The sequence below is a fragment of the Tribolium madens genome, unplaced genomic scaffold (assembly GCF_015345945.1).
Source record: "Tribolium madens isolate multiple individuals breed KSU strain unplaced genomic scaffold, Tmad_KSU_1.1 Scaffold_91;HRSCAF=231;Tcas5.2_LG7, whole genome shotgun sequence".
In the NCBI taxonomy this organism is placed as follows: Eukaryota; Metazoa; Arthropoda; class Insecta; order Coleoptera; family Tenebrionidae; genus Tribolium; species Tribolium madens.
The window spans coordinates 16,920,645-16,934,033 of record NW_025401063.1 but is presented as its reverse complement, the minus strand read 5'-3'; the positions used below and the strand labels follow the sequence as shown (position 1 = coordinate 16,934,033).

Genomic DNA, 13,389 nt, shown 5'->3' with positions numbered 1-13,389 from the left:
GTACGAAATAGGCTCTCTCTATTTTAAACTTGATTTTATGTAAAATAAATAATTTATAAAATAATTTTATTTTGAAAGTTAAAGTTAAAAAAAATATTAAATAAATAATGGTTTGTTTTTTCGTCAATGTCATCATTACCTAATGCATAATCTTTTTCAAGAAATGGTTTGTTAAATTTTTCATTAAAAAAATTACATTTTCATTTAACTTACCTTTTGTCAATGCAAAATAAATGGCGACTTAATTCGAATTAGTTTAATAATTGTGAACTAAATTTTCATTTCGCTTTCTGTAAACCGGCTCCTAAAGGAATTTATCTTGAAACTACGTCAAGTTTGCAATCCGATAATTTACGATCTTGTCTGCTTGCGGTTAGAAGGGTCATTTTCACTTTGTTCGACTGTACACGATAAAATGTGGAACAAATATGAAATTGATGAGATGCTGAAAAAAGAAAACCAGGAAGTACTACGTTTACCACCATACAACTCTCAAAACAATCCCATTGAATTGGCTTGGGGTGATTACAAAACTTACTACAATAAACATATTCCCAGCAAATTAGACTTCGGTGACAGAGTAAAGTTTTAATTCATAACTGTAACTAATTTACATGTTAATCAATTTTTTTCAGTTTGCGATAACTGCAATAATCCACAGTTGTTGGATGCAATCTTAAAGTATACAGTTCAAAATAATAAAATATTGATTGCTATTACTAAAAAAATGGAATCACATAACAGTAATAATACGACCGAAGTGATTGATACTGTACCCAAATCGCCATTGAAAATCTGTTCGGTATTATTATTATACAACCAGCTCATTTTAAATTCATTGGAGGCACAACAACAATTAGCAAGAAAAAAAATATTTGTCAATGAATTTTTGTGAATATTATTTTTAGGAAACAGTATTTTTTGTGTGGGGGTGCCTCTGAAAAGAAGAGGACTAAAAAGAATTTTCCACGATAAACTTGCCAAAAAATGCTCTTTTTTTGGAAGGAAAAACAATTACGAATTAGGAAATCTGGAGATTATTAAAGTATTGAAAGGTACTCGTAAACAGATTTACAATAACTTCTTTAACATTATTACATAATTATTTTAGTTGTTAGAATTTTTTTTTTCAAAACTCACCGAGGCTTTGAGGGAATTGTCGCCTTATGGTTTAGAGTTTTAGAGAATCGACTCTCCGGTATTCGAGAAACAAAAGCAAAGCTAAACACGCACACAATGCCTGATTTAGAAATTAAGAAACTTAAACTAGAAGCGGAATTTGAGAAAAAGAAATTGGAAAGGGAAAAAAGGCTTGTTAGGCAGGAAGCAGAGTTGGGAAAATCTCGAAAATGTGATGCGACTTCAAAATGCATTAAAGGACCTAGCACGTAACAAAGTACATTTTCTCCTAATGAATCCTGAAAAATGTTCCACAAATAATTGAACTACTTCGTGAACGATATGGAAAGCCGCAATGCATTATTGAAAGTTTAATTTATCGAATGAAGAGCTTGCCGCCATCACGTGTTGAAAAATTGACTTCAATCATAGAATTTGCAGATGAAGTTGAAAATTTAGCAGTAACGATGGAAAATTTGAGATCCGATATATACATTCAAAATCCTATCTTGATAAACGAATTGGTTCAAAAACTACCTTCTTCATTACGTTTTCAATGGGCTATAACGGTGAGCGATCAAAAAAAAGGTACAGATTGGCTCACCGGGTTTCTCAAAAGAAATCCGAATATTACCTTAAGGAAGCCAGAAACAACGAGTATACGAGTAAATCGCATTTCTGCATTCAACAAAAAGGAAGTAGATTTGTTTTTCTCCAACCTGAACACTCTTCTGGACAAACAGGGATAACTACTGTCCAAAATCACGCAAAAATACTTGCGGCAAAGGATGGGTTTTATTACAAGCGCGGAAAGAGGACAGACTACTACCATCATGTGCTGTATAAGTGCCTTTGGATTCTATGTTCCTCCTCTACTGATATATGCGCGTAAGAAATTGAAACCAGAATTAAAGAAAAATGGACCACCTGGTGCACTCTACCGTTGTTCAGAAAATGGTTGGATAAACAAACAATTATTTCTAGAATGGCATTTTTGTGATGTTGTAAAGCCTTCAAAAGAAGATCCAGTTTTATTAATAATTGATAATCACGCAAGTCACTGCACATTGGAGGCGTATAATTTTTGTAAAGAAAGAGGAATTGTAGTTTTAATTATTCCACCACATACGTCTCATCGCCTTCAGCCACTGGATGAGGCATTTTATTCTTCTTTGAAATCGGCGTATGTTGAATGTGGAAATTATCTAAGAAGCCATCCACATGAGAGAATAACAACTTTCGAAATAGCTGAAAATTTTCAAAATGCCTTTGGACGTGTTGGTACACCAGTTAAAGCCATTAAAGGCTTTGAAAGCATAGGAATTTTTCCTGCAAATCTAGATCATTTTACTTTAGAAGACTTTGCTGCAGCTGAGGGTTTTATAAAAGACAGAGATAAATAAAAGAGCCAGGAAGATGCCGAAAACCAAGGCATTGAAGAGCAGAATATAGAAAAAGATAATCAAGAGCAAGGAGAAGAAGCAACTTGTATTGCATAGTTTACACGGTTCCATCATTTGGTTCATTTTCTCTCTGAATATCTGCATAAACTGTATCAACAGAAAGGAATTTACTGCGATCTCTAAAAAAATATATCTTAGATCATCAGTCAACGGAAAATAACTCTATCGCTGTCTCTTCAACTTTTGTAGATAACATTTTCCATAATAGTTTTGATACTAATAGCTCTAGACCCTCAAATCAGTCATCAGATTTGTCAGTGATTGAAACAACTAGTGATGAAAGTACCTCAGTCGTTACCTCAGTTGATAGAAAAGAATCATCTGAATCTTGTCAGCAATTTATACAGGGTGATTCAGATAAGATAATGAGCCTGACGATCTGGCGATGCAACCCAAAAAACAAATTTCATTTACGCCTTTGATCCAATTTCAATTAGGATTTGCAAGTTGAATCCAAGTTATCATCTTGGTGTCACTCTGACACATAGCTCTGACATTAGTGCAGAGAACGATTATTAGTGCCATTCAGTTCTCGCGGAATGATAGAGAAATTAGAGAAGTCTTTTCGGTGTAAACCCAATACAAAATGTATGAAACAATGAAACATTAAAGGTGGGCAAACAGTTTTTTTAAAAATCATAAATTGCATGTCAAAGCACTATCAGAGCAACATAAGATAACTTGGATTGCAAATGCAAATCGGAATAAAAATTAGATCAAAACGTAAATGAAATCTGTTTTTTGGGTTGCATTGCCAGATCGTCAGGCTCATTATCTTATCTGAATCGCCCTGTATAATACATTCCCCGAAATTCCATTTATAAGTTAATTACCTTGTTTAACAACCACATTTCTGTTAACAACTCTTTTATAAAAGATATTATTACTCGAAATCTACAATCTGCAGGAATATCAAGCGGAATTATAAAAAAGTGGAAACGGACTTTGAATATTTTGAAGACTTGGGATCAAAATTTGAAACTGAATATAAATGTATCAAATATTTTAAAGACAAAAAAATATTTGTGGAACCTATAGATATCGTTATTGGTTCTAAACTTCAACGCAGGAAGGTAAATAGCAGAAGTCAAATTGTGAATAAAAATGTAACTGCTGTGTATGTGCCTATAAGAGAAATGCTAATCAAACTTTTTTCTATACCTAATTTTTTGGTTGCAATAGATGATTACTTGAAGACTCTGAGCAACAACACAAATGTTGTTTCAAATTATATTCAAGGCGAGTACTGGCATGCACTCCATGAGCTTTCGGATGATAATAAACTTATTTTACCCCTTTTTCTTTTTTATGATGACTTTGAAACCGGAAACCCATTGGGTAGTCATTCAGGAATTCACAAAGTTGGTGGTCTTTATTATGTAATTCCGTGCTTACCTATAGAAATTGTTTCAAAATTAGATTACATATTTCTAGCCATGCTTATAAATTCTTCTGATAGAAAAACTTATGGTAATCGTGAAAGCTTTCAAGTAGTTATAGATGAATTAAACTATTTGAAGGAATTTGGTATTAAAGTCTCTATGAATGGTAAAGAGGTACAAATATATTTTCAGCTTGCTATATTAACAGGAGATAACTTAGGATTAAATCAATTGGTGGGGTTGGTGGAAAATTTCTCGGCTCACTTTCCATGTAGGATCTGTAAAATGCCAAAGGAATATAAAACATGCATTAAACAATGGTGAAGTGAAAATATGTGGATCAAAAGTTGACGGGTTTAATAAAAAATCCAATACTCTTTACCAATATCACGGGTGTTTTCCTATAACAAAAAATGGAAGATATAACGTATGGGATAAAAACACATTTCGTTGAGGAATTTAAAGAGTTGCAAATTAGTAGGCAGAAGATCGCAATGGTGTTTTTGGGTAACTGTACTTTGCCAATCAATTCCACCCCTATAAGAACCAGAGTAGAAGCAGCGAAGGGGATAATTTCACTTCTACCGTTCCCGTTATTTCCAGCGGGGCTTGTGGGGTTTCGAATTCCCCCACAGCGTCCCAATTTGATATTGTAACAATTATGTTGCACCCTGCCTTAACAATCCACCTAATTTTTGACACGGACGAGCAGAAAAGGGAGTTTATTGGAGCACTTAATCTGTAAGTTAAAAAAACGGTAGTTAATTGTTTACTTTATATTGGTTGTTTTGTTCTTTCAGACCTGAAAATGATTCAAGTTCAGAGGGAAGTGCCTCTTCGAGCAGCCCGCCCTCAAATCCCTCATCTGGTCCAATAGATTCAGGTTTTGAAAATGTTTAAGAAATAAAATAATTAAAAATTAATAAAAGATATTTTCGCCAAAGTGTTTCTTTTTAAACGGTGAATTTTCTTGCCTGAAACCGTATTCATTTTTGTGCTCAAGTGGCCCAATAGAAAACATGCCAAAATCTCTAAAAAAATGTTAATTTTAAAATATACCTTAAAATCAGGAGTGTTTTCACGATTATTTCGGCCTTTCTGTTTACCGTTGAAAATCGGGGTGTTTTCCTTAAAAAATGTTACTTTTAAAATATACCTTAAAAACGGGGGTGTTTTCACGATTTTTTCTGCTTTTCTGTTCACCCTTGAAAATCGGGGTTTTTTCACGATTTTTTCTGCTTTTCTGTTCACCCTTGAAAATCGGGGTGTTTTACCTTAAAATTGTTGAGTGTCACTTACTACTGAACCAAAATAACACAATTCCAAGAACTTCATCGTGTTTTGATTACTTTCATGTTTTTGAAACGGCTTTTATATGAAACTCAGTAATCAAACAATTATGGCACAATTGGATCTTAAAAACCGTAAAAATCAGTCATAATAGCAAATTTTCAAAAGCATAAAATCTGAAATGATCATAAAACTTTTCATATCAAATTAAAGCTAACCTTATTCAAAAAACTTAATGCAGAAAGCAGAAAAAATTTGTTTTCTTATTTTGTTCGGGACGATGAAGGTTTAAACAAATAGCAAGTGAAGAAATCGAAGAACTTTTTTGTTTTCCAATAAAATTACGAAAACGTTTATAACTACTTTAATTTTTTTTTAAATCAAAGTATAATACCTATTATAATAAAAACAAACTTTTTCAAAAGCATAAAAAGAAGAAAAAAATGATAAGTGGAATTGTAAAAACCGTAAAAAAACTGTCCTGGAAACAATGAAATAATAATAAAACACTGAATGCATATTACACTAATTTTAATCAAAAAACTAAAATGAAACTATTTTTATTCCTTTGTTAAACGTAATATTTCCGTTCGGTTTGGGGACTGAAAAAAAAGAAATTTCAAATGAAGAAGTGGAAGAACTTTTTGTGCTCCAGTTAATACTAAGAAAGCTTTTAAAATTGCTTTATTTTTTGGCTAGAACAATATTTCTTTTCTTATAAAATGTTTAAGAATAAGGTGCACGATTCCATTGATCCCATTCGCTGTAATAGGGTGGTATAAAAACAGGTGGTGGTGGTTTCTTTCTTGAGAAATGAGACTCTTCTGGCTCTAGATCAAAAAACAAAAACCAGAAATACTAAAAAAAGCACTAATAAAAATTTACGTTCAAGAGCAGTTGCAAAATTTGCAGCGACAAGTGAGAATAAAAATAACACAATTCTCAAAAACTTCATGTTGTGATTACTTTCACAATTGTTGGATTTAATTTTTGAATTGGCATTTATATGAAAATCAGTAATCAAATAATTGTGGTACAATTGAATCTTAAAAACCGTAAAAACTAGACCTAAAGATAAAGCAAAATAGTAAAAAAACAGATCTAGTGAATCGAATTTCAGATAATGTAAACAATGAAAATTTAAATACTGTTCTCAACGAAATGGGATCGCCAAGATTAGAGGAATTATTAGAGGAATCCATGTCCAAAAACGAGTCGACTAAGAATACATCGATAAAAGAATTAAGAAAAATTGCCAAAGAAAAGAATATCAAAGGTTACTCAAAAATGAAGAAGGCAGAATTATTACAAAAACTTCGGTCTGAAAGCGAAATTGGTGAGCAACCTTCTGCAATGAAGCCTTTTGCGTTCAAAGATTTTACAGAGTTTTCAAAAAAACCTAAAATTAAAATAATAGAAAAAAAAAGCTGAATACACCAAAAAATTGAAGAAACATAAAGTTTACTATAAAGTTATATTATTGAAAGAGGAAGAATCATCCAAGTGTGATCTTCAGACATAATTTTGAATAAAATTACTGTCATTAGAGAGGGTTTAACTGAAATGATTAAAATAGTAAAAGAGAAAACAAATTTCAAAGAAGGAGATTTATTAAATATAGTAGTCAATCACAATGATCTTTGGTCCCCTATTTCCACAGGGTTATCAAGAACTTCTGAAATTGATAATTTATTAAACAAAATTCAAAGTATCTTAACTTCAAATCAAGATTTAGATATATATGGTTGTACATTTCATGTCGAAGTTGTTAATATGCCTAGAGGTGCTACTAATGCGAAAAGATTATTAAATATAGCAGAAGATTCACGAACAAAGAAAAGTATAATACAAATAACAAACAAAGATAATTTATGTTGTCCAAGAGCTGTTATTGTTGGATTAACTTATCAAACAAATATTATTTTAGGCAAGGAATATGATCCTAATGTTATAAGATATATTAGAATGGGAAGAAATTTACAAATGACTTTAGCTCAAGAGCTGTGTAATCAACTTGGAGAATATAATAAAAATTATTTTACTTTAGACGATATCAAAAATTTAGAAAAAGTCTTAAATATTCAAATAAAAGTCGTAGCAGCAGAATGCTTTAATTCCATAATATATTCGGGGGCTGAGAAAGACGTAAAAGTTTATTTATATAAAAATGGAAATCATTTTGATACAATCAGTAGTATGACAGCTTTCCACGGTGAGTCTTATTATTGTGAAAAATGTGATAAACCACATCAAAATAAAGACGGACATAAATGCAAAACGAAGGATAAAATATGCGTAATGTGTTTCAAGTCTAATCACAAAGAAGACTCTTCAAAAAGAATATATTGTGAAAAATGTAATAGATATTGCTTTAATCAAGAATGTTTAGAAAATCAATCAGATGTTTGTGAAAGATTTCATAAATGCTTAAAATGTAATAAAATACTCAAAAGAGGTGATAAAATGGTTGACGAAGGTAAAAAAATGATTGAAGAAGGAAATAAAATAATTGAAACAAGAAGAACAAGAAGGGTAATTAAATCATTAAAAAAGGTAACAAAATGATAGAAGAAGGTAGTAAAGAACACAGATGTGGATGGGAAAAATGTCGAAATTGTTATAAAGAAGATATAAAGCGGCAAAATAGAAAAAATAGTATAAAGCACTTGTTGCAGAAGGTTCTTCAAACACTCATTTGTTCCTCAACTCGCCGCTACGCTGCTCGTTTCGGAATTTCAAATTTGTGCTTGAATAGATACCTTCCGCAACTTGTACTTTAATATACTATTATTCTCTGATTATGAAGCGATGCAAGAAACAGGCAAACATATGGCTAATTTAGTTATATCTCACGATTTTAGCGTGCTGTAAATGGTTAATTTCTAGAGATCATCGAGGACACACAGCTATTGCACATTATTCTAAAGGTTATGATTCTTACTTTATTCTAAAATATTGCGTTGAAAACGGTATTAAACCTTTCTGCGTATATAATGGATCTAAAATAATGTTAATGGAGATAAAATCAATTAATTTAAGAATTATTGATAGTAGTAATTTTGTTCAAGGACCTTTAAAAAACTTACCTAAAACATTCGGTCTAAAAGAACTTAAAAAAGGATATCTCCACATTTCTTCAATACAACAGAAAATCAGAACTATATTGGAAAAATACCTGATACAAAATACTATGGTGTTAATTCTATGAAACCAGGAGAAAAAGAAAGAGAAGCATTTTTAGAATGGCATAGACAAAAAATAAAAGAAAATTATTTGTTTGATTTTAAAAAAGAACTTTATGATTATTGTAATTCTGATATTGATATATTAAGAAGAGGATGTCTTGAATTAAGAAATCAGTTTCTAGAAATTGCTAATATAGATCCTTTTAGATATATTACTATTGCAAGTGTTTGCTTGGCTATATATAGATCAAAATATATTAAGAAAGATACAATAGCTGTTGTTTCTAATAGATGGTCAGATTAAAGTTAACATCGAAATGAGTGTTCTGAAAGACGTTACCATAAAATCCAAAAACCAGAAATAAGTCGAGGTATAAATAGCCATACTCAAAACTGGAGTGTGTTTTAATTCCGAAGACGATTACCATGATGGTTTTTTATTATAAAACCGATATTGATTGATAAATCAGGTTCATGGAGACATATTACAAGTGTGTCTCCGTGGAAGAAGGGATGTTGTGTTGAGGTTTGGCTGCGAAAATTCAAGAGATGGGGATCGAAGCACCGTGCCCATCACCAGCTTCTTCGAGGACAACATCTCCCCCGAAGAGCAGCACCCCATCAACAAGTTATTCACAATCTTTAAGTTCAGAATAACAAGTATTAATATTGTTAATTTCACATAAATATTTAAACAAAATTTGTTTGAATTTTGTTATTATTATAGAGGAATCACAAAAAAATAAGGCAAAAAGGCGAATTTTAAGTATTTTCAATGGTGAATTCGTTTGCCTGAAATTCGTATTCATTTTTGTGCTGAAGCGGACCAATAGAAAAACAAGCTCCCTTAAAATTTTAACTTTTTTCAAGATACTTTGAAAACAAGTTCAAAATGCTTAAAATGTGTTGTGTGCTGAAGGGGCTTTCTTACTACTCACTTTGTTGGCACTAACAACGGCCCAAAAAATTGAAACATTACATCAGATTAGAGTACCAAATATAAAATTTTCTGACGCTGGTGTTCAAATTCTTATCAGTGAACCCACTTTCGTTGATAATAATTAACTTCCAGGAATTTTAAAAGACGTTTTATTCACACCGGAGATGAAACACAATTTGTTTTCCGTGAAAGTTGCAGCCAAAAGGGGTTTGGATTTTGTCATTAAAAATGTAAGACAAAATTGTGAATTTTTAAACAATGATAAAGTTGTTGCGACCGGAGTGGAAAAAGGAAATCTGTACAAAATGAAACTTCGCGTACTGAAGCCTGAATGCTGCCAAATTCAGTTTTTCAAATAGAACACCTATGTTTTTTTTCCACCAAATAACAATAACTGACATGAAAAATACTGTAAACCACTATTTATTACATTTTGCGAACACAATACAATCAAAAAACATCCTAAATCTTAGAATTTTATAAGGAAATTGGTCGCGTAGCCTGATTTTTAATTTTAAAGGAAAGGTGTGAATAAAAAGATGCTTGGATACTGTTTAATTGTTGGTTTGACAAATTTAATTTGTCAGTTTATGAGCGAGTTCTCTTATGGAAACTCTTGGATTTTCTTCGACTAATAAAAGAACATTCAGATTTCTATTTTCTTGTTGTTCACAAAGAACCACAGGTTTTTTAGTTTTAAGAAGCGAACCTATTCGTCTCAGTTGTTTTTCAATTCGACTAAATTTCCAACGATTTGGGTAAACTCTATTTGAGTTTTTTTCTCTATACTGTCTTTCAGCGCTTACGCTCTATTTTTATTGCACTTAAAAAACACCTCAAGCTGATCTACCAATTCGTCGTAATTAATATTTCCATTATTAAAGATCTCAATTTGATTTATTGACAAATTAGGCTTTGTCAAAGTAACAATTAAACGGTATCCAAACATTTTGCTTTTTGCAAGTAAAATCCGCCTACGTTGCAAAATTTGCAATAAAATTCAAAAATTTAAATTGTTTTCTGAGTGCATTATGTAAAGTAAAATGTAATAAATAGTGGTTTACCGTATTTTTCATGCCAATTATTATTGTTTCGAGCAAAAAAACATAGATGTTCCATTTGAAAAACTAAATTTTTTAGCACTTCCGGCTACACCGGAAAGTAAGTTTAGGTGTTATGGGCCGGGGCGACTTGGACCAAACACCCTGTACACCTTCTTGAATAAATAATTACTATTAGGTAGTATTAGTTACTTTCTATTTTCCACTTTCCTCCTAATTTCCATAAATAAAATAGACCTTATCAAAATTTCCGTTGAAAAGGTATGGAAAAACGAAAGATAATCGAAAGATTTTATTGGAGAGTCACGATATTAGGCGCAAAAGAATTGTTTACTTAAAAAAATTAATGCAGTATAGGGCAGAGGGTCGGCCTATTGTTTACACCAATGAGACCTATATAAATAGAGACCACACCACTCCAAAATAATGGTATGATGATACTAACTTAGATTTACGGAAACCTAGAGCCAAGAGACGAAGACTTAATCGTTCATACGGGGAACGAGTCTGGTTTTGTCCCCAATTCGTTACTCATTTTTACCTCAGGTATGTTAGTACAGATACAAATCTAAATAAACCGTTGCAGGCTCAAAAACCGGAAACTATCACGAGGAAATAAATTGGGCCAATTTTGAAAAATGTGTGAAAACACAATTGCTTCCCAATTTGCCACCGAGATCCGTTATTGTATTGGACAATGCTTCTTATCATAAAAAATTAGTAGCTGCCCTAACGTCCAATACAAGAAAAAGAGAAATGGTGGAGTGGCTCCGGGAAAAAGGTGTGGCGGTTGACGAAAGCCTATTAAAGCCCGAAATCTACGTTCTGGTGTTACAGAAAAAAGGATTTTATAAAAAGTTTCTTTTAAATTTAATCTTAGAGGAACATGGGGTTGAAGTCAATCCCATTGAGAAAAGTTGGGCAAACGTCAAAAACTGGGTCGCGCACAGAAATATTACCCTTCAGCTGACAGACGTCGAAAATCTTGCTCGTCAAACGTTCGAGGAAATAGGCGAGCAAGAATGGGCAGCAATTTGTCGTCACGTGGCCGAAGTTGAAGATGAATATATTGTCCGGGAACATCTTCTAGACAATGCTCTAGAAGAGTTTTAATTTATGGTAAATACGGGTTGTTCGGATGAAGAATCATCAATATATGAAACAGACTCCTCAAGTTCGGAAGAGGAAGAAGGCATATTGAGCACAAAACCCCAGCCTTCAACCTCTTCACAGGATTTGGGAGTCTCTCCCTTATAAAACAGTAACAACAAGTAATTTTAATAAAAAGTACTTATAAGTATTTTTTAATGACCATCAATTTTAGTTATATGCCTTCATATCAATAAAAGGATTTACTATTTTAGAATTTTATCAATAAAAGGATTTAATGCAATTTGAAGTGAGGAGACCACTCATTTTTATTTTATGGACTGTAAAATCATTAACAATTGATAAACTATCTCATCATAACCAATCACTTAGCAAGCATTGAATCGAAGAAGGTACCCTATACAACACACACGAACTGTTTATTATGAATGTATTTTTTGTAGTGTTTGGAAGAAGTATAATTCCTGTATGGCACCCTCTCCAAGATTGTACTGCTGTAAAAACACTAGTGATGTCCATAATTCCGGAAATTCAAGGTACTCAATTTGTCACTATAACTCGTCTGGGTAAATACAATCGCGAAGAAGTGTTCAAAAGTGGAGAGTAGAAAACGACGGGCGTAAAATAAAAAGAGAAAATTTTGTTCTGTATTAAAAAGTGCGATAGATGATAGTCTTACCCAGGAGAAGTTTATAAATGGGTTCCGTACTTGCGGACTTTATCCATTAGATCCAAATGTGATCGATTATACAAAATTATTGAAAAAAGGTGTCAGCGATGTTTATGATTTGAAAACTAATGATCTCACTGCAGAACAAACTAATATAACTTCGGATGCTGATAATATGAAATCAATCCAACTAATAGAAAGTTATAAAGGTAAAATTGGTGAACACGTAAGAATAAGTAAGTTTGGGAATGCTTTTGATAAAGGATATACTCTCTAGACAAATTTCATGAAGAATTTTTGTGAATCGGAGAATCAAGTTTGTGACAGGCGAGGTATCATGACGTCCCGATTTCAGTTTTTGTAATTAGAAACACAATAACAATAATTTGTAAAAGTTGTCGAAATAAAATCTTTAAAACTAAAGAAGATTTTACAACAAATTTATCTACTCCCAATTGGTCAAATGAAATTTTCACAAGCAAGGAAATTAAATTAACCAATCCGACAACATATTTGTTGTGTGATGAGAAGGGGGAAGATATATCAGGCGGGTTTTATGAAATGGAGCTTCAGAAAATAAAACATCCCAATGTCCACTTGATTGAAAAAGTTATGAAACGTGGTAATAAGTTGTATGTGAAGTGGTTAGGTTTTATCGATAAACTCAATAGTTGGATTGAAAAGAATAGTATTGATTAAAACAAGATGCATTTGTATGTGTGTGATATTCAAGGGTTTTCTGTACCAGAATTTGTTGTTAAAGAATTAACTATAATGGATGCTCAATCAATTCAACATCATCTCTTTAAACCTTCTAAACCATATAAAGACATAGATTTATTTTATAGAAAACAGGTGAAATATCTGGAAAGGTATCATCACATATTAGGTTACAACGATGGACTCGAAGAACAAAAGAATGTTGCGACAGTTATTAGAAAATTTCTTCATTTAAATGAATTTAAAAACAGTGAAACTGATATCATCATCTACGTGAAAGGACACGTAAAAGAAGATTTCCTACGAAAAATTTTACCCGACTCATGTGTACGAATAGTCAACTTAGAAAATATCAACGAATCACCCAAATTATGTAAAACAAGAAGATGTGGATTTCATATTGTAGATAATTATGATTTTATGTGTTATGTTATGATTTTATGTGTTTT

General features: G+C 31.9%; 1 protein-coding gene and 1 pseudogene across 8 annotated transcripts in view; one reads left to right on the top strand and one right to left on the bottom strand.

Annotated features, from left to right (window-relative positions):
- Window positions 1-13,389, bottom strand: part of LOC123011545 — a 62,408-nt gene that overhangs the window by 9,734 nt on the left and 39,285 nt on the right. The gene's annotated exons all lie outside the window — the stretch shown is intronic.
- On the top strand, window positions 3,389-4,864 carry LOC123011548 (annotated as a pseudogene).